This window comes from Ictidomys tridecemlineatus, chromosome 12, assembly GCF_052094955.1.
Source record: "Ictidomys tridecemlineatus isolate mIctTri1 chromosome 12, mIctTri1.hap1, whole genome shotgun sequence".
Classification (NCBI taxonomy): Eukaryota; Metazoa; Chordata; class Mammalia; order Rodentia; family Sciuridae; genus Ictidomys; species Ictidomys tridecemlineatus.
This window is the reverse complement of record NC_135488.1, coordinates 70,846,550-70,866,660: the sequence shown is the minus strand read 5'-3', so window position 1 is coordinate 70,866,660 and position 20,111 is coordinate 70,846,550. Positions and strand designations below refer to the sequence as shown.

Below are 20,111 nucleotides of genomic sequence, written 5' to 3'. Positions count from 1 at the left end.
GGAAAGGATTTGGGAATATTTCAACTGGGGAAAAGAAGACTCACAGAAGGGGAAAAATGTATTTATCTGAAACTATTTGAAGGAAAAATTGTAATGTGGAACAGAGATTATTATCTCTATCCACATCACCCCCAAGAGCCAAGAAATAATCAGGGTCAACAAAAGGAGGCAAGAGGAAAGAGAAAGAAAGAAACTCTGGAAGAACTTTGAAGAGTCAGAGTGATTCAAAATTGTGATAGAGATTCTTTAAGAGGCAAAAAATTCATTGTCACTAGAAGTTCAATTAAGGGCTGAGAGTGACTGTGACAGGAACTCTGTAGGATTTCTAAGGCCATAAGAATAAAAGAGCTCATATTTCTTGAGCACCCTCTATATGAATGCACTGAGCCATGTCCTGTCTTGTTCAATCATGGCAACCCAGTGAATGAGGTTCTATTTTATCTTCATTTAGCAAATCAAGAGAGAAACTCAGAGGCTTGTCTGGTATCATGTAGGAGGTATAAATATGGAAACCTGAGTGTAAGTCCATATTGTTTCCAGAACTCCAATTCTTAACCAGTTCACTCAATTGTCTGGAAAGAGTGTCTGGCTTCCATAACCTCAAAGTTCCTTCAAACCTTGAGGTTGTATAATTTTTATTGTGTGGGGAAAAAAGTCCTGCCTAAAGGGATTTATGTTAACAATAAATTTTGTTGACAATAATGTTAGGTGGCTCTTATTTCAGTATCTAATCTTTAAATTATGAATAAAATAAAAGTTTTTGAAAATCTACCATCATTTCTAAATTAGAAAACTGTTGGACATTCACACATCTACCAAGGTACAAATAAATTGATAGACAATGGCTGAGATCCCAGAGAGATGCTCTTGGGGCTATAGCAATAAGACTAAGTCTATAAATACCAGATGTAGTATGATTTACAAAACCAAATATCAGCAGTATTGAAGCATCATGGTTTGGGGTTTTTTTCTTCTAAGCAGAGCCAACAGTTGATCTTGGGCTACTTTTATATCGTCTCTTAATGAAATTGCTTTTTTTCAAAAGCATTTTTGAATGTTATATCACTGAGTTATAAATTGTATCACAGCAGTCACAAAATGTGTTTAAAATTTGCAGCAAAATCTGTGTGTGTTTCCTTCAAATATAAAAACTAGATTAAATATACATAGAAGTAATGTGTGTGCAAGAGATAAGTACAGAGATTGGCCATATGCCATTGTTATTAGGAAGAAAGGCACGCACACTAAGAGTTTTAACAAATTACAAATGCCAGGAAGAAAATAATATGGCTGTGTTTGAAAAGATCATGCTATTTACTTGACAGGCTCTGCCAGGGCAAAGTTACAGCTGTGGCCCTGCTTTGCAGATCATTTAAACAGGCTTTTCTTTATGTCACTGACACTTTGGTCACATCCACAGAGCTTTGCCATCACTAAATAATAATTATTATATGTGAGAAGATAGTCTACAAGCAGCTCCAGTGTCAACACCACCACAAATGAATCAACAGAAACATACATTAGTTCAGATGTTTTATGCCTGGTGCCTTCAATTTATTAATACCATCACACTTGTCAGAAGACAAATAGAAGAAAATAGCACAGGTTATAATTATAAAAATTATAATTTTTATAATCTATTATTATAAACAGTGCTGTGTGCACATAAATTTATGTGTTTGTATGGATTATGTATGTTTGCATTTATATTTTAAAATACAAGACTGTCCTTTTAATGTGATTTTTTTATGATCCTCTTTTTAATCTTTATTCTTTATATTTGAGTTTTCTTATATTAGCTTTCCTTATAGACTATTATCTTTGTATTTAAATACTCAGGGAAACGTGGTGTGGTAAACAGAGTTAGAGTCTGGGTTTTAAGAATCCTTATTTCCTACCTGTGCCATTTGAATCCCCTGAGACTCAGTTTCTTCATCTGCAATACTGCCTACTTGAGAGTTGCCATTGCACAAATGGAAGGAAATCATGAACAAGATGTTCTGTAAACTATGAAGCATCACACCAAAGTCAAGACAAAGGTCCATTTCTCTTAGTTTGGTCTTCAATGGAGACTCAGAAGATCTAGAAACTATCTTTCAAGTCAAATCTCCAGATCCATGGGTTTCACATCCATGGATTCAACAAATCATGGACTCAAATTAATGCATTAAAAAATTGCATCTGGACTTCAAACCTTTTTTTCCTTATTATTGTTCTCTAAATAGCAAAGTGCAACTGTTTCCATAGCATTTACGTTGTACTAGGTATTATAAGTAATCTTAAGATGATTTAAAACATACAGGAGGATGTCATGTAGGTTAGATACAACCTCTATGTATCATTTGTACAAAAGACTTGAGATCCTTGGATTTTCATATCTATGCAGGGGAGAGATGTCCTGAAACCAACCCCTGTGGGTACTGAGGGACAACTTAGCTAACAATGGAAATCAGCACAGAAGTGAATCATGGTGGGACTCAAGGACAACATTTCATTGAGCACTTCTATTTTTTCCTTATTTCATGCTTCATAGTGAATTATGAGGTCTACTGATCATGCTTATTCTAGTAAAAAATCACTGTGGTTGTTATTATAGTTCTAGTGATACAAGAAAAACTAAAAGCAAATTGTGGGCAGTGCAGGGAAACACAGAGGAGGGAGTGAGCCCCTTTTTGCTCCATCATAATGGGTCATGGATGACACCTGTGTAACAAGACAAATTAGAAGAGAGAATTTTACCAATTTTATTTGATTGCAGTTCTGTGTGACACATGAGCTTTCAGATTGAAGACCCAAAGTGCAGAGAAATGTCTCTACTTTTAAGTTTAGATTCGATGAAGCATGAACAACTGGGTAGAAATGAGATTGGACAAAAAGTCTGTGATCTCCTGCTAATGGAGTGCAGAAACCCAGCAAGGTCGGTCTGTTCAGATTCTTCTTCTTCTCCATGAAACATTCCTTCAGAAAGGTGAAGGGAAGTGTAGAATAATATTTTGAGGCTTCATGGCTGGCTCTGGGGAAAAAATATTCTAGTCTCTGTGACTTGTCTTGGAGAAAAGAAATACTAGTTTCCATGGTTTACCTTGAGAGGGACAAAAGGGAGCAGGAGACAAGAGGAGAGAAGGTCAGAGAGAGGCTTTGCTTTTTGAGCTTTGCTTCTGAGATCTTCATTGTGGGGTATTGTTTTCTGAGTCCCAACAACAGGTAAGAGAAGAAGAGGACAACATATGCAGGTGTGATTGGAATTTAATATTTAATTATCATTTAATTAAATAATTAACTTTAAGTAGCTAACATTTATATGTACCCTCCATGCCCATCTTATGTAAGTCTAAGGGAGTGAGAAATGGCCTGGCAATTGTTGGGTGGCTTCCTTTCTAAGCGACTCTTTGACACTTTGGCCCTTTGGGAGCAGGGAGGACAGCAAACTCCAGATTGACTTTCTGAAACATTTTACTGCTAGAGGCCTCCAAGAATGTCCCACAAGGCACTGGGGGAGGGGACCCTGTAGAAAAATGATCTCTTAACTCTTTTCAAGATGTGGCTTGAATTTCCAATTGTTTTGTTAGTTGAGTTTCCCTTTCTTTCTTTCGTACTTAAATAAAAGGAAGGCTGATCCTTTAAAAGCTTTTAGGAGGGACAGTCTGTCATGGAGGTGGAATAAGGATTCAAATTTAAATGGTACAGTGCTGTTTTGTGCTCTCATAGGTGTCAGTCTGTCAGAATTTTTCAAACCTGAAAGTTCCGAGGTAAGAGATGTCATCCCCCAAGTGGCAGACAGTGATCCTCACAAAATTCCAGGGAGACAGACTGGGCAATGCATAGAGCTGGAGGGGGCTCAGGAGGAGGCTGGGGAGCTAGCATTCCTTGTTCCTTTCCTGGTCCAGGGGTGAACTGTTAAGCTGTGCTTCTCTTTTATGATGACCAAAATGCTTCTTTAACTCAGCTGGAAGCCTGTGATTTTCAGAGAAAAGAAATGCTTCAAATTCTAACTATGCAGAGCTTGAGCAAAGCATTAGTACTATTTGGTTTGTATGCCTTTGTATGTATTTTACAGGTTGGGCTTACAATAATTCCTCCCATTTGTATGAGGTTTTGCCATCTGAAAAGCACCTTATGCTCTTAATCCTCACAATAAACACTGATAGGAAGGTACAGATGGCCCCTCATGCACGATGGCTTCACTTGACACCCTGCCTTTATGACCTTTAGATTTATAAATACGACCCTCCTGGGATTGACTAAGTCTCACCTGGTGACTGCCTGATTCGCATCAGGAGTGACAAGAAAAAGGAAGCTGCTCTCAGGGTGATGCTAAGAGTAAAGTGGGAAAACTTTTGATTCTGTGGATACAGGTGTAGATGGAGACAATCCATGCACACTTGAAATAGGCAACACTCTTAACAAAAGTGTTGTTCATTCATACTGAAGAAGAGCTGCCAGACATCAAAGGAAGAAGTTTTTATTGGGAGTAAAAGCTGGTTGGATCACTTTTGGAAGACGGTTGGGAAAGCATTAACTGTTCAGGGAAGAAGCCACAAAAACCAAGAGCAGCAGCAGTCTGTCCCACAAAGTCTGCTAAAGATGAGTTCTACTGTGTGGTATAAGTATTTAATGCTAATGAAAGCACAAGGTGAGATGGGAAGAGGACGAGGAGGAGCTGGAGAAGGAGAAAAGGAAGAGAAAATTGCAACATGAACAACTTTCAACATTCAAAGAAGTTTCTACCTACCAAATCAGCAATGATAGTTTTTCAACAGATGGCCCTAATTGTGATCACAGTTTGAAAGTCCTTGCAGAATTGAAGCATTCCCTTGCTTCAGGGAAATTTATCAGAAAAACAAAGTGTCATTAATTAGAACTTCTTTGGATTGGTATTTTTAAAAGCCTCAGCCATTTGATAGGAAGAACCCTCTAAAGGGATCATTTACCACATTGACTTTTTCTTTATGAATTTAGAAAATTATTGTAAAAACGTGTGTTTGTTTTTTCATGATTGAACTTGGTATTTAGCAGTATAAAATGGGTATCCAGGAACACTATCTTCTTTTTTAATCTTACAGGCAATAAAGGTTTAACTAACAGAAGCTCAACTTGTGATCAACATCAGGAATAAATTAGATCATCAATACCAGTCATGTAAGTCCCAGTCTATAACTGAGGAACAGATCACAAAGCATTGATCTCTTAAGCATCTTCCCTTAAAAAAGGCAGATGAGCTCACATAACACCAGCCTGCTAGACTGAAATATAAAGATGTTCCCTTTCTCTCTCATCTGAGAAATAAATATGGGTTTTACACAGACCATCAAACAAATGCCCAGGTAACATCTGAAGGACATCTAATTTTAATATCATAGGAGCATCAAGGACAACTATGGAAGGACATTATATTTGTTATCAAGTTTTATCAATTCTTAAGTACAATTAAGGTTTATCAGATAAAGATACTCTAGTGCAAGTAGCCACTTAAATCTTCTTGAAAATAAGGTAACAATTTTTTGTTTGTTTGTTTCAAAGGAAGAGAATTCCCATTTTCATATTGCTTTAAACCTACCTGGAGTCCAACTTTTCTTCTTCAAAAAACTGATTATCTTCATTATTTCTCACTCTTTCCTACTTTCAACCTCTTTCTTTGTTTAGCTTCGGCTTATGAGCCTACAAAGTCAGAAGGGGCTCAAGTGTCTCCTATCTTCACACACACAATCCAAAACCACCCAGCTTTCTCTACCTCTTAAAGCCAAATTTCCTAAAAGAGTTCCCTCATATTCTCTCTTCCCAGTAAATACCCAACTCACTGTAACCTAGCATCAGCAATGCTAGTCACAAATGACCTCTATTTGCTATATCTGGTGTCTACTTCATTATACTTTTCTGACTTCTCAGAAACATCTGACACTAATGACCATTTAGTGTTCTCTTTCTCCCTCCCCCCACCCTCCGCTTTGGCTGGCTGAAAAACAATTTCTTTTCAAGAAGAAAAAACTAGGCAGAAATACTCAGAGGCCATACTGGGAAGGCTCAACAATACTGAAGTCATTCTGCTTCCCATACACACAAAGGAAATATTGGTCATCTTTAGATACTTATCCAGAACTTTTCCTGTGGAAGTCACCCACCCCCATCTGAGTTCCTTTATCTTCCAACAAATTTCCTGCTGAACCAGCTGCCACTCACTCTGGTTCTCTTCCTTCATCTCTACAAAGTTCGCCCAGATTTTTCAGGGAAAGCTTGCCCTTGATTCTGATAAGACAGAATACATTGCCATAAATTTATTTTTTATTTTTTTGAACAAGGTCTTTAGCCCAGGAGTGATTTAACCCAGGGGTGCTTTACCACTGAGCCACATTTCTAGCCCCCCCTTTTTAATTTTTTTTCTTTTTTTAAAATCTTGACAGGGCCTCGCTAAATTGCTGAGGCTGGCCTTGAACTTGTGATCCTCCTGCCTCAACCTCCCAAATTTCTGGGATTATAGGCATGTGCCACCACACCTGGCTGCCATCAGTCTTCTTTTGTTTTTTAATTGTAGGAGGACATAATACTTTTATTTTTAATGTGGTGCTGAGGCTTGAACCCAGTGCCTCATGCATGCTAGGCAAGTACTCTACCTCTGAGCCACAACCCCAGCCCTTGCTATCAGTTTTTAAATCTGCTTTCTAAAATATCTATGAAACCAATCCAGACAACTCCTTTGCTCTGTTTATGGCTGGTCTGAGATCAACAGGGCCATAGGTGACCTTGGAAGAGTCATTAGAAGTCTTCAAGGTTTTAGAGGCTTGAGGAAGCAACCTAGGGAGAAGGGGAAGCCATCTGACAGCAGGAGGGGATTTGAGTGGGGGACCCTGTGACCAAACTTGGTACTAGAGTTGGAGCAATGGATGCCTGGGGAGGCTGTCAGAATGAGGCCTGGGTGACACTCCAACCACATCCTCCCGTGTACTTTAAATAATCTCTAGATGACTCTTGAAACCCAATACAATGTAAATGCTATGTAAGCTATGTAAACAGTTGTTAAGCTGTACTGTCTAGCAAATAAGGACAAGAAAAAAAAACATACATATTCAGTACGTTTTTAAAAAATGTTTTCCATCCACAGTTGATTGAATCTGTGGATGTAGCACCTGTGGACTCAGTGACAGTATTCATTTATTGTCTAATCAGTGCAGATGAAGATTTTCCATCAGTCCAGGCACTATCTCTTTGTGTTATTGAAGGAAGATTTCTTGCTTATTTCAGATCTGCAACAGGAAAAAAAGTAGCAATGCTGTTTTTAAAATACCATGGTACTCCAAATCTGCTTCTGTTTAAGCAATATAGATCCTCTTACTTCTGCAGTTTCCTAAGACCATTTCCCGGTACCATTACTTAAGCTGTTGAATCCCCAAACATGCCTCCATTGAATGCTCTCTCAGAGGCTGTTTTGGGCTTCATTGATGATAACCACAAATGGGATTCTTACTCAGAATATGCAGGAACATGTAAAGTGTCATTTGTTTTCTGGTCACATAAATTTATTAATAAGAATTTTATTGCAAAAACAGAAAAAACATCTGATTTTGTCTTTTCTTACTCATTAGATCGTAACAACTGCATTCCTGGAATGGATGTCTCACAATGCCACTGCACCCCTGCTTTCTAAAAGGTGCTGCCAGAAGAGAGGAGAAGTGGGGACCCTAAGGCATGTCAGACCAGTCCTATTTGTGCAACAAAGTCAGTCCCTTGGCCCAAGAGACTTAAGATCAACCTGGGAGAGTATGGCATTGTGATTGGCCTCTAAATCTCTCAGGGGGTTGGTATGACATGGGGCCTAGAGCCTGTGGAAGGGGCAAGATAACCACCCTGGGTGCCAATGATAGGGGAAGTGTGCATAGAGTATAGCCTGTCCCCCAGCCCCACCTCTGGTGAGAGTCCGAATATAGCTGCAGCCCAAGTTAACTGTGGACCATAAACAGCCCAGAGCCCCAACTTTGTCCTTAGTCCAACATGAGTAAGAATCATGCCACATAAGTGAATCTCTACCTTTCCTGTAGTCTGTGATTCTTCAAAAGGAATGTCTCACTGGCCAGTGAGAGTGGTCTGCTTACCAGGCCGCCTTCCTGCAACAAAGCCCTGGCCCCAGAACCCACCTCATAGGCATAAGTCTCAGAGCTCCTCTGGGCATCTTGGGTGAGGTGTAAAGAATCAAAGAGTGCCTCAAAGGAGAAATGTGCCCAGGGAAAATGGGAAGCTGGGTCTGTTTGAGTTCTGGTCTAGGGCTTCAGTATCTTGCCTAGACAGCACTCCTAGCTGTGGTGGTCCCAGTCATTGAAGAGGACTTACAAACCTTGGAGAAAAGCACTTCCTATGACGGAGACCCTCACATGATCAGATCTGGGCTCAAGAGCAGCATTGCACTATAGTCCTCAGCCCATCTCAAGCACCAGAGTGGAAAGAAGAAAATTCCAAGGAAGGCGCTCTAAAGCGTGGGGCCCAAGGTGGAGGCCCAAATCATCCAGCCTAAGGGAAGTGCAGCAAGTACTTGCTACCCAGTTTAAGAAAATAAATATATTTTTAAAAGTTCACTCTAAGTCCCTTCTTGATCCTTCCTGTTATGCTTTATATCTGCAATGTTCCTCCAAAAGCTTATGTGTCAGGAAACACAGCAATGCTCAGAGTGGAAAAGACTGAATCATGAGGGCTCTTGCCTCATTAGTGGATTAATTCATTTGACTGATTAATGATTTGAAAGGACTCACTAGGAGGGGTAAAAATGATGGCGGGGCATGACTGGAGGAAGTAGGTCACTGGTGTCATGGCTTGGGGACCATGTCTGTCCCTGGCCCCTTTCTGTCTGTCTCTGTCTACCTCCTGATTGCCATGAACTGAGCAGCTTTCCTCTGCCACACCCTTGCTCCATGATGTTTCTGGTTTGGAGCCAGCTGACCACAGACTGAACCTCTGAAACCATGGACTAAAATAAATCTTTCCTCCTCTAAGTTGTTTTTGTCAGGTATTTTGGTCACAGAGACAAAAAACTAACCTTTCCCTCTACATTTGTAGACAAACGATCCCAAAAGTACTCCCCCCGCCTTTGGCCACATACATATATTGAGCTTTTAAAAAGGACATTGGTTTTACATGTTTTTAACTTTATATAAATAGAATAAAATTGTATACAGTTTTGTTTCCTCATTGAATCCATGGATCAAAAAGGACACAATCAAAATCTGTATAATGTTGCCTTCCAACCCAGAAACATGATTTACTTCTCAAGTTTTCTTTAATGTCTTTTAATTAAATTTGACATTCTTTTCTGTTAAGGTTTTCTACTTATTTTATAAATTTATTCATAGGTACTGATTAAATATATTCCTAGGTTGATATTGTGGTATATTGTTAATTTTACATTTTCAAACAATGTTCATTTTTGCTAGTGGGTAAAAATGCAATTGATTTTTATACATTGAATTTGTAAAGACAAATCTGGCTAAAATTTCTCATTAAGTTTCATAATTCATATGTTTCAGAGAATCTGCATGTAGATGGTCATATGTTACCTGTGAATAATGAGGTTTTGTTTCAGAAAACAACCTATGCTCAGAATTTGAGAACCAGTCACAAAGTGCCATGAGATCATAAGAGGCAGAGAGACCTAGGATTGCAGAGTGCAATTTATTGGGAATTTATGGACAGAAGCATATCTTGGGCAGTAGCAAGACACGTAGATCCCCACACCTCAAGGGTTTCATATGCTAAGCTAAACAAAGGTGGGTTCTCGCCAGCTTCCCACACTTATGAGATGAGCTGGGTTCAAAGGTGCTCGCTGCAATTTTAAACTAAGAAAATGGCAAAGAAATAATGCAACACACAGACATGAGTTTCTCAGTCGAGGGTGGGACTGCTCTTCGACCTCAAGGGTCCTCTTCCACACTGGAAGGCAGAGCATGCACCCAGAATCTCTTTATTTTATGGGGGGAGACACAAAGGAGCTTTGATGGAATGTTCTTCACCAAATAAGGCAGGGGATTGGCCAATCCCATTGGGTAACTTCCAAGTCCAGGGTTAGAGCAAACTTCTTTGCCAGTGAAGGTGGAGACCACTTGCTTCACACAGTTTGTGGCATGTGATGCCAGATGCTCATCCCATGGGCAGGGCATCCTCCCACAGTGGGTCACAGCCAACCAGAATGTACTTGGCCTTTCCCCAAAACTATTAACATGTTTAAACATCAGTTAAGAATCAGCTGGGTGTCAGTGACTGGCATACCATATCTGGCTGACTATCTTAACAACATTGTTTGTCCTATAGGACTTAAGATGTATGCCAGGGTCGCCTGGTTGGCAAAATGAGTTATGACCGTGTCAAGCTGAATCCCTATGGTTTTGCACCTTCCCATGCATATGCATTTATTTCTTTTATTCTTGCTTTATTTTTCTCTAGTACAATATTGAACAGAAATGGTAACCACAGACACTCTGGTCTTTTGTCTGATCTTAAAGGAACTGTTTCCAGTGTTTTACTGTTAAGTACGATGTTTGCTGTATGTTATGGTAGATATCCTTTAGCAGATTAAGAAAATTTCCTTCTATTTTTAGTTTCAGATTTGTTATCAAGAATGGATACTAGGGACTGGGGTTGTGGCTCAGTGGTAGAGCACTTGCCTCACACGTGTGAGGCACTGGTTTTGATCCTTAGCACCACATAAAAATAAACAAATAAAATAAAGATATTGTGCCCATCTACAACTAAACAATATTAAAAAAAAAAAAAGAATGGATGCTGAGCCGGGCACTGTGGTACACACCAGTAATCCCAGTAGCTTGGGAGGCTGACAGGAGAATTCCGAGTTCAAAGCCAGCCTCAGCAATGGTGAGGCACTGAGCAACTCAATAGGGCTGGGAATGTGGCTCAGTGATCAAGTGCCCCTGAGTTCAATCCCCAGTACCATAAATAAATAAATAAATAAATAAGATGTTGTGGATGCTGAGGGGTGGGGGGTGGGGTAGGAAGGATAATAGAATAAATCAGACATTAATGCTCTGTGTGCATATATGTACATGACCGGTGTGATCCTACGTTATGTACGACCAGAAGAATGAGCAGTTATACTCCATTTATGTATGATGTGTCAGGATGCATTCTACCGTCATGTATAATTAATTAGAACAACAACAAAAAGAATGGATGCTGAGGGCTGGGGTTGTGGCTCAGTGGTACAGTGCTTGCTTAGCATGTGAGAGGCACTGGGTTTGAGCCTCAGCACCACATAAAAATAAATAAATAGAACAAAGGTATAAAAAATGACTTTAAAAAATGGATACTGAATTTTATCATTTTTTGTTCTATTGAGATAATTATATGATTTTTCTCCCTAATGCATTTCATTAATACATTTTCTAATATTAATCCAACTTTGTTTTCCTGAAATAAATCTACCCTAGTCATGATTTATTAAATTTTCCATACATTTGAGCATTTGGTTTGCTAATATTTTCCTCAGATTTTCTTTTTGCATTCATGTTCATAAGGTGAGATTGTCCTCAAGTGTTAAAGTTATGCTAACTTGACAACATGTGCTACAGAGTGTTCTCTTTGTGTGTGTGTGTCTTTGGAATAGTAGTGATGAATTATTATTTGTTTTCCCAAATATTTGTTTTAACTCAACAACAAAACTTCCTGGTCTTGAGGAACAGTCAAAGATTGAAAGAGCATAAAAAAAGAGAATAAAGAGATTCTGAGACATCTGATTGGATCCTGGATGGGAAAAAAAGGGCATAACTGGGGAAACTGAGTAATTAAAATATAGTCTTACAATTAATTAATTAATCCCATTGTACTAAAGTTGGTGTCTTAGCTTTGATTGTACTGTAGGTATGTAAAATGTTATCAATAGAGGAAGCTGCATGGAAAGGTCTATGGAACTCTTGGTAATATTTGTGGAACTTGAAGTTTAAAATTATTAAAGTAAGTGGTTTTTTTAAATGTTGAGAGAGAGATTTGAATGGGAGGAAAAGAAAATGCTGACAATCATTGAAGCTGCATGGTAGGTGTTGAAGAGTTCATTTTCTGATTTCTTTCTATTTTTATTCATGATTAACATTTTTATAATAAAAATTATTACAGGAAACCAATGATAACAAAAAATTGCTTGGTCATGGTGGGACAATTTTAAACTGATTCATTTCTTTAATGTATTTTGGACTACTAAATTCTATTTCCTCTCCAGGAAGTTTTGGGAAGTCATATTTTTCCAGGAATTTGTCCATGTCTAGATTTTCTAATTCATAGCCCTAAAATTGTTCATCAGCACCCTTATTATCCACTGAATATCTGCATCATGGTAGTTATGATCTCTCTTTTGATTGAATATTTATCTATAAAAGGTTTTTCAAAGAAAGACTCACTGATTTGTTAATTCTCTATTGTTTGTTGCATATTCATTGATTTCTATCTTTATAATTTTTACTTTTACTTATTTTATTTTATTATTATCCTTATAGCTTCTTAACTCATTAATTGTTGGCTGTTAATCTTACCTAATAAGAGCATTTAGGGGTGCAACTTATCAATAGATCTTACTTTATTTGCATTTAATACATTTTTATAGTATTTTTGTTGTCACGTGTTGTAAATATTGTCTAATTTCCATCATAATTTCTTCTTTGGCCCACAGGTTATTTAGAAGAAGATATCTCAATTTCTCACATGGATTTATCTAGTTATCCTTTTGTTATTGATTTCTAAATTAATTGCATTGTGACCAGAAACTATAGTCTGTATGGTTTCAATCTTTTTAAAATTGTTGAGACTTTCTTTATAACCCAGCATGTGGTCAATTTTCAAAAAATACCATGTTTGTTGAAAAGAATGTGTTTCCTATAGTTGTTAAGTGCCATGTTCTATATCCTTATTCAATTAGAGCCAGCTTGTTAATTGTGTTGTTCTAATCTTCTGTCTCCTATCTGATTTTGTCAACTTGATGGAGGTTTAGAGAACTCTTACATCTTTCTGGAAGGTTGAACCTTTTATGTTTATGAAATGGTTCTCTTTCATATCTCTTAAAGCATTTTGTCTTAAATTTTATTTTGTCTGACATTAATATAGCAACACCAAGTTTCTTTGGGCTAGTTTCTACATAGCATAATTTTATTCATGCTATTTTTCTCATTTTGGGGGAATCTTTTTGTTTTATTTTTAAATGAACTTAAGGCTGGGCTAGTAGCTTCATTAGCCACATTGATATGCAACTTTATCATTTTTTCAGTGCTGGGGATTGAACTTAGGGCCTTGTACATGCTACACAAGCATTTTTCCACTGAGCTATATGCCAGTCCAGAATCCTTTTACTTTACACATAACTTAAGAAAATATAACTGAATTATTTAAAGAGATATATCACCTATAAATCTTTGATAGTATATTTCTATTTATTTTAAATCTTGATGAATTATGTTTACTTAAGAACATGGAAAATGATAACCCCAAGACAGTGTGATACGGGACGAGAGAGGGAGGAAGAAGACAAAATATTGATCCTTCCCCAATAAATCCTTTCCCAGTGACAACACAATCCTTGGAAAAGAAGCACACATCAATCCTAAAATGGCAGTCCCTGGATAAGCATTAATCCTTTACAATGCAATGATCCCGAGAGGAAAAAGATAAGAACTGAGACCCTCCATCCTTTCCCAGTAAAAACAAGTTTCAAATTTTTACAGCCTTTTTCCTGAATGCCCAAACTGACGTGTTCTGTCGATGTCTTCAATGAATAAATCACCTCTCAGTGTAACCTATAAAAACCCATACCCCTCCTGTAACTAGTGGCCATTTTCTACCCATAAAGTGAGACCCTCTGATGCCTGACTGATTGACTTCACAGCTAAATAAATGGCATTACTGATCCGTGAGGTCTGCTCCCATCTCCTTCATTTGTGCTTACATATACTATCTTATTTTGTGCTTTTTATGTGCCTTGAAATCTCAGCGATTCATTTTTCCTCCATTTTCATCTATTTCTATATTAATTATTTTTTAAAATAGCTTTCTAGTTGTAAGTGGACACAATGCCTTTATTTTTATTTATTTGTTTTTATGTGGTTCTGAGTATCAAACCCAGTGTCTCACCTGTGCTAGGCAAGTACTCTACAACTGAGTCACAACCCTAGCTCTCTATAGCAATTATTTTTAATCTTCCCATTTTTTTCCTTTTTAGTTAAGAAGTTATACAATCTTTTGGTGGTTATGCTAGACATTCTAACTTATATACTTTACCATCCTTCCAAAAAAATGATCAATTTTAAGCCTGAGGGTGCCCTCCCAACTTACATGCTATTGACAAGTATGTATTTAATTTCTGCCTTATTTTATAAACCCTGAAGAGATTATTATTGTTCTTTGTAGCCAATATTTATTTACAGCAAGCCACATACTTAGCGCTTCCCTTGGCCCTCATTCCTTTATTCACCTCTGACCTTTCCTGCTCCCTTTCTTAATAAGCAACCCTTAGAACTTCTTTAGAGAGGTTTATTGGTACCAAACTCAGTTTTTCTTTGTTTTGAAGATGTCCGATTTTGCCATTGTTCTTGAAAGATAATATATGAATGTAGGTGGACAGTAATTTTCTCCGAACACATTGAAGACTTTCAGCTTTTTCCATAGTTGTTAAAAGTAGAATTTTCATTTTGAACATAGTCTGTCTTTGCTTTCTCTGACTGCTTTTCCCTTTTTTCTCTTTGTTTATGGTATCCTATAGTTCTGCTATAGTGTTCTAAGTGTTGATTTCCTTTTATTTATCTTTATTGGAATTTTTGAGCTTTTTAAATCTGTGGTTTGCCCTTTCTGGACAACTCACAACTGTTATCTCTTCACTTACTGCATTTATTCTTTCTTTTCCCTCCTGGGTGCCTAGAATTCCAATTAGATGATCCTTACACATCTTCATGTTTTATAATCTCTCTTCATATTTTCCATCTCTTTGGGCTGCACTCTGGAAAATTTCTCAGATCTTTCCTAAACTAGTCTCCAGTTGTGATTATTCTGCTGCTATACTTATCCATTGTATTTTTAATTTCAAATGTTATATTTTAAATTCCTAGAAATTCTTCTGAGTTTTGTTCAAATCTTCTGGTCAGGCTTTCAGTATATTTTCTAATTCTTATTTCTTTCAAAATATTTAACATATCTATTTTATATTCCATGTCTGCTAATTCCAGTAGCTAAAGCTTTGCAGTCTGATTCTATTGTTGTTGTTGCTGACCTTTGCACACGGTACCATATTTTCTTTTGCCTTTTGTGATTTTTGAACATGTGCTTGTATTTTTAGGGAATTTATTAGTGGTAAGTCATTGAATCCTGTATTGAAGATGGGCATCTCCAGAATAAATAAAATAAATTTGCTTTTGTTTCTGCCAGTTGCATGGAAACTGCAAATTAAGGTTGACATTAAACAAAGTTCTTGACTTGAGATTTTTGGACTCCCAGACTGTGACCTTGGGCTGTAAGTTCCAGGGCTGGAGATGTTATACATTTTCAGGGGAGATTCTTTTCTCCCTCTGTTTAGTCTTAAAGCAGGCAGTTTTCCTTGCAACTCTCTGGGGGTGGGGGAAAGACAGTAGGTTTATTTGTAGCTCATCCTTACACAAAGGTCTTTTGTGGGCCTGGCTGTATTTTTAATTTCAAATGTTATATTTTAACATCAACAGTTGTTCCTCCCTTCATGTAATTTTGACCCCCATATGTGCCAAAAGCTCTCAAGGCAAAAGCCTCTCCAGGTTCTGCTTATCCGCTGGATTCCCACTTCAATTTAATGTCTGATCTCTAAGAATTCCATTATTCAGCTAGCATAAAAATGCATTTTAAAAGATTAAAAAGCACTTTGTTAACCATTTGTAGTTGTTTTTAGTGAGCGGATCATTAAGATACGTACTTAAAAATCTCTGTCTCTGCCTGACAAACTTGATCTCAAGGGTTCCTTTCTGGGTCTTCCTCTTTCCCTGTTCTACATGCCCTCTCTCCTTACATGATTTTATTGACCTCTACTATTTTGGTGCTCCTTACCAATAATCCCCTGAACTATACCATTGTGTTAGTTTCCTGTGGCTACTGAGACATTTTTACTACAAATTTGGTGGTTTAAAACATAGCACATACGTTTTCTTACAGTTCTGAAGGCCAGCAATCTGCAACCAGTTCCAAAGAGCTAATTTCTCCTGGAGCTTTTAGGAGAGAATCCCAAGTCTCTTCCAGCTTTGGGAGGCTACCTGCAACCTTGGATTGTGATTCTTCCCTTGTGTCACTATAGTCTCTTGCTTCCATTGTTATATCTACTACTTCCTCTTCTGTAGGCAAATCTCCTCCGCATCCCTTTTAGAAAGACACTTGTGATTAGATTACATCTGAGGTTCACCTAGGTACTCTCCTTGTCTCAAGATCCCTACTGCACAGATCTGCAAACCCCTTTTGTCATTTGTTTGAAATGACAAAGCATAGATAATGACCCCCATAGATATGGAGATTACCTATCCTATAGATAACCAATCTCCATATCTATGGGGGTCATTATTCAGCTGACCACAATCTCTAATCTTTATCTCTAGACTCAAATTTTCAGTTTCTTTCTCATCCTCTCCCATTAGATGTTTCCTAGGCACTTAAAACTTATATTGATCTAAAACAAAGGGGGATAGTAGAGGATAGGAAGGGCAGCAGAATACAACAGACACTATTATGGCAGTATGTAAAAAAGTGGATGTGGAACCAATGTGAATCTGCAATATGTATACGAGGTAAAAATGGGAGTTCATAATCTGCTTGAATCAAATGTATGAAATATGATATGTCAAGAGCTTTGTAATGTTTTGAACAACTAATAATAAAAAAGGAATTTAAAAAAATTATAGTTGATTTTCCATACTTACGGGGGTCTACTTCTAGATTAAACCAATCGTCTATGGAAAAAAATTTTTTAAAAAAGTTACATTTGAACTGAACATGTTCAGACATTCTTCTTATCTTTATTCCCTAAATAATACAGTATAACAACTATTCAATAAATCATCATTCTTGGCATTGACTCATAAATTTCATAATGCAATTTTTAAATCATCAAAAATTGAGCATAAAAAATTAAGACAGTCTCTGTGCATCTGAATAGAGACCAACCATTCTTCATTCTCTCTAGGATTACTCCAGTATGTTCTGATCTAAACCCTCTGCCCAGAAACCTCAGGCTCATGACCTTGTACATCTTAGGGCAGCCCTGGATACTTGGTTGTTTTCATATCATTCTTCATACATTACCTAAATTTTAAAAAATCTGTCTCATATCTCAATATTTAATAAAAAATTTTTTTTAAAACAACAAACAAACCTAGCAAAGGTGACACAGAATAAGCCATTCGAGAGGTTAGAACTGTGGTACACAAGGAGTACAATAAATGCTTCTGAATTAATGAGGATAAATGCATGGGAGATAGTTGGGAGAAGTTTTGCACAAGAGATGTGATTATATTTGTGACTCAGTTTGTCAAATTATACCGTATGAAATATGAATTCATTTATAAAATCCTACTCCCTTAAATTAAAACATGAAGCCTCCCAAAGCTAAAGAGACTATTCATAATACTAATCCAAGGTGTTATTTCCGAAGTATAATATTCCCATAATCCCCTTTAAAAGCAAATTTTCTATGAAAAAGAGTTTGTTTAATTTAGGGTTACAAAAATGTCTAGGGTTATCCTGTTGGATATTTTTTGTGTTCTTTAAGAACTATCTCTATTTTCATCTACTTTAATATCTCTGCTTTTAAAATATTGTCCTAATTTAAAGTGAGACCATAAAGACAAAAAAATTTGATGTCTCTATAATATTGCCTCCTTTATTTAACTGTTTCATTTTTATGGTTGATTGTTAAGTAGACTGCTTATGGACAAACTCAATGAATGAATATAAGTTTTTTGAATACTATTTTGTCTCTTCAGTAGACCAATTCCAATCATCTTTTTTTTCCCCACTCTTCTTTTTTTTTTTTTTGTGATGCAAAGTAAAAAAGCTTAAGTGGATCCCCCATCACCTACTCTTTATTTCCAATTAAGATTTGTTTTTAAGGCTTTTCCAATGATTGTTTCTACTACAGAGCATGATTTCTCCTATATCAGGGGTCCCTCTCTACAACTATAATCTTTTTGAGTGCTTTAGTAATCTTTTTCCCTCATTATTTTCACTGGCTATTCCAAACTTCAAGTTTTCTCCCTCTCTTTTAGCTATTCCTTTCTCCCTTTACTCACAGAGAAGGAGTGTTCCTCTTCCTCCTCTTTTGCCTGCGCGCGTGCGCGCGCGCACACACACACACTCACAAACTTCCCTGATCTTTGCTACCATCAAATAACCTTTACTTCTTCCCACTTTGCTCTTGTTTTGCTGTAAGTAGACTTCTTCGTTCTCTCTAGGGTTACTCTAGTGTGTTCTCATCTGACCCACCTGCCCAGAAACCTCATGCTCTCCCTCATCCCTTTCTCACTCATCGTTCTCTCTCTCTCTCATACCAGGTTATATGTACTTGACTTGAGTTTAAGACTATGAAATGCTTTCAAAAAAGTAGGCATAGTACCTTTAAACATGAGATCAACACCCTGCCTGAGGCGATGCTCAGTCCATGAATCATAGAACCTGCTAAGGGAGCCCAAGAATGCTGCCTCTCTGCTCATGTTCATTTGGGGGCACATACCACTTGAGAGGAATAGTGGGAAAAAGCATCAAATCATTTTAATCATTGACATTCTCTCCCTGCCCCATTGATTTTTTTTTTTTTTTTTTTTTTGCCAAGGACAAGGGCATGTGGTTGGATTTGCCTAGGTTAAATGTCCATGTGCATTATACTACCTGTAGGCAAAAAAGTGTCTCTGTATCCAGACTTGTCTCCCTCTGAGACCAGTGCACATTCTGGAGATCCCTTTTAAAGGCTCATTATCCCCTCATATTAACACGCTCTAGACTGAATTTATTATTTAACCCTAACTTTATCTCTAAAACTATTTCCTTTAACTACTGCCAGGAAAAAGAATACCTTTGTTAATCACTCATGCCAAGCACCTGAGACTCATTCCGGTATCTTTTTTCAGACACCATTCATACTCCATTAATTGCTGGAACGTTCCTCAAAGGTCATGTGTTGAATACTTACTCCCCAATGCAGTAATGTCCAGAGGTGGAGCTCTTGGGGAGTAATTGAATCTTGAGGCCTCTGACCTCATCAATGAAGTAATCCAACGGTATATTGATTAATCTACCAGTGGATTAATAATTTGATGGTTTTGTTGGGAGGTGGTGGAAACTGTTGGAGGCAATAGTTCACTGGAGACATGCCCAAGAATGGTATATATCATCCCTACCCTCCACACACATATACATACCATTTCTCAGCTGCCTTTAGGTGACAGCTTTCCTCTGCCGCATACTTCTGCCATGCTGTTCGGCCTCACCTCAGTCCCAGCTCAATGGAGCCAGCCATTATGAACGGAACCCTCTGAAACTGTGAACCAAAATAAATCCATCCTCCTCAAGTATTTGTCACAGGTATTTGTCACAGTGACAAAAAACTAACACAATTGCCAAGTCATATTCATTCTACTCTCTTAAAACTTCTCAAATCTATCTCCTTTTCTACCTTTCCATCCTTCTGCTATTGCCTTACATCATGCTCTTGCCAGCTACCCTCTTTCCCTAGAATGACTATAAGGCCAAGACAATGCAGTAGGCCCATTCAATGTGATGGTGAAGCATTGTTGAACAGGTTTACCAACTACATATTTAATTGGGGAATGTACCACTATTGGACTTCAACATTATTATTAGAATTTTACACGCAGTTACATGTGAACTTGTAGATTTTTTTTTTTGCCTAGCAAAGATGCAAACAGTTTTGTCTTGTTAAAGAGGTAATCCTAATGTTTTGTCCCTACCCTAATACTAACCAGATCTGTCACTAACTTAAAAAACTGAAGCTCATGCTGGAGGTGGTGGCGCACGCCCTTAATCCCAGCCAGTTTGGGAGGCTGAGGCAGGAGAATTGTGAGTTCAAAGCCAACCTAAGGAAAGACGAGGTGTTAAACAACTAAGTGAGACTCTGTCCCTAA

At 37.6% G+C, this 20,111-nt stretch overlaps 1 long non-coding RNA gene across 3 annotated transcripts in view; it reads left to right on the top strand.

Moving 5' to 3' along the window:
• The window catches only part of LOC120884889 (uncharacterized), a 61,335-nt gene extending 52,774 nt beyond the window's left edge, over positions 1–8,561 (top strand). For all 3 annotated transcript variants that reach the window (XR_013428959.1, XR_013428960.1, XR_013428958.1), the window contains 2 exons: positions 5,064–5,139; positions 7,578–8,561. This is a non-coding gene — a long non-coding RNA (uncharacterized LOC120884889). The remainder of the gene's footprint in view (positions 1–5,063; positions 5,140–7,577) is intronic.
• Positions 8,562–20,111: the final 11,550 nt, after the last annotated feature.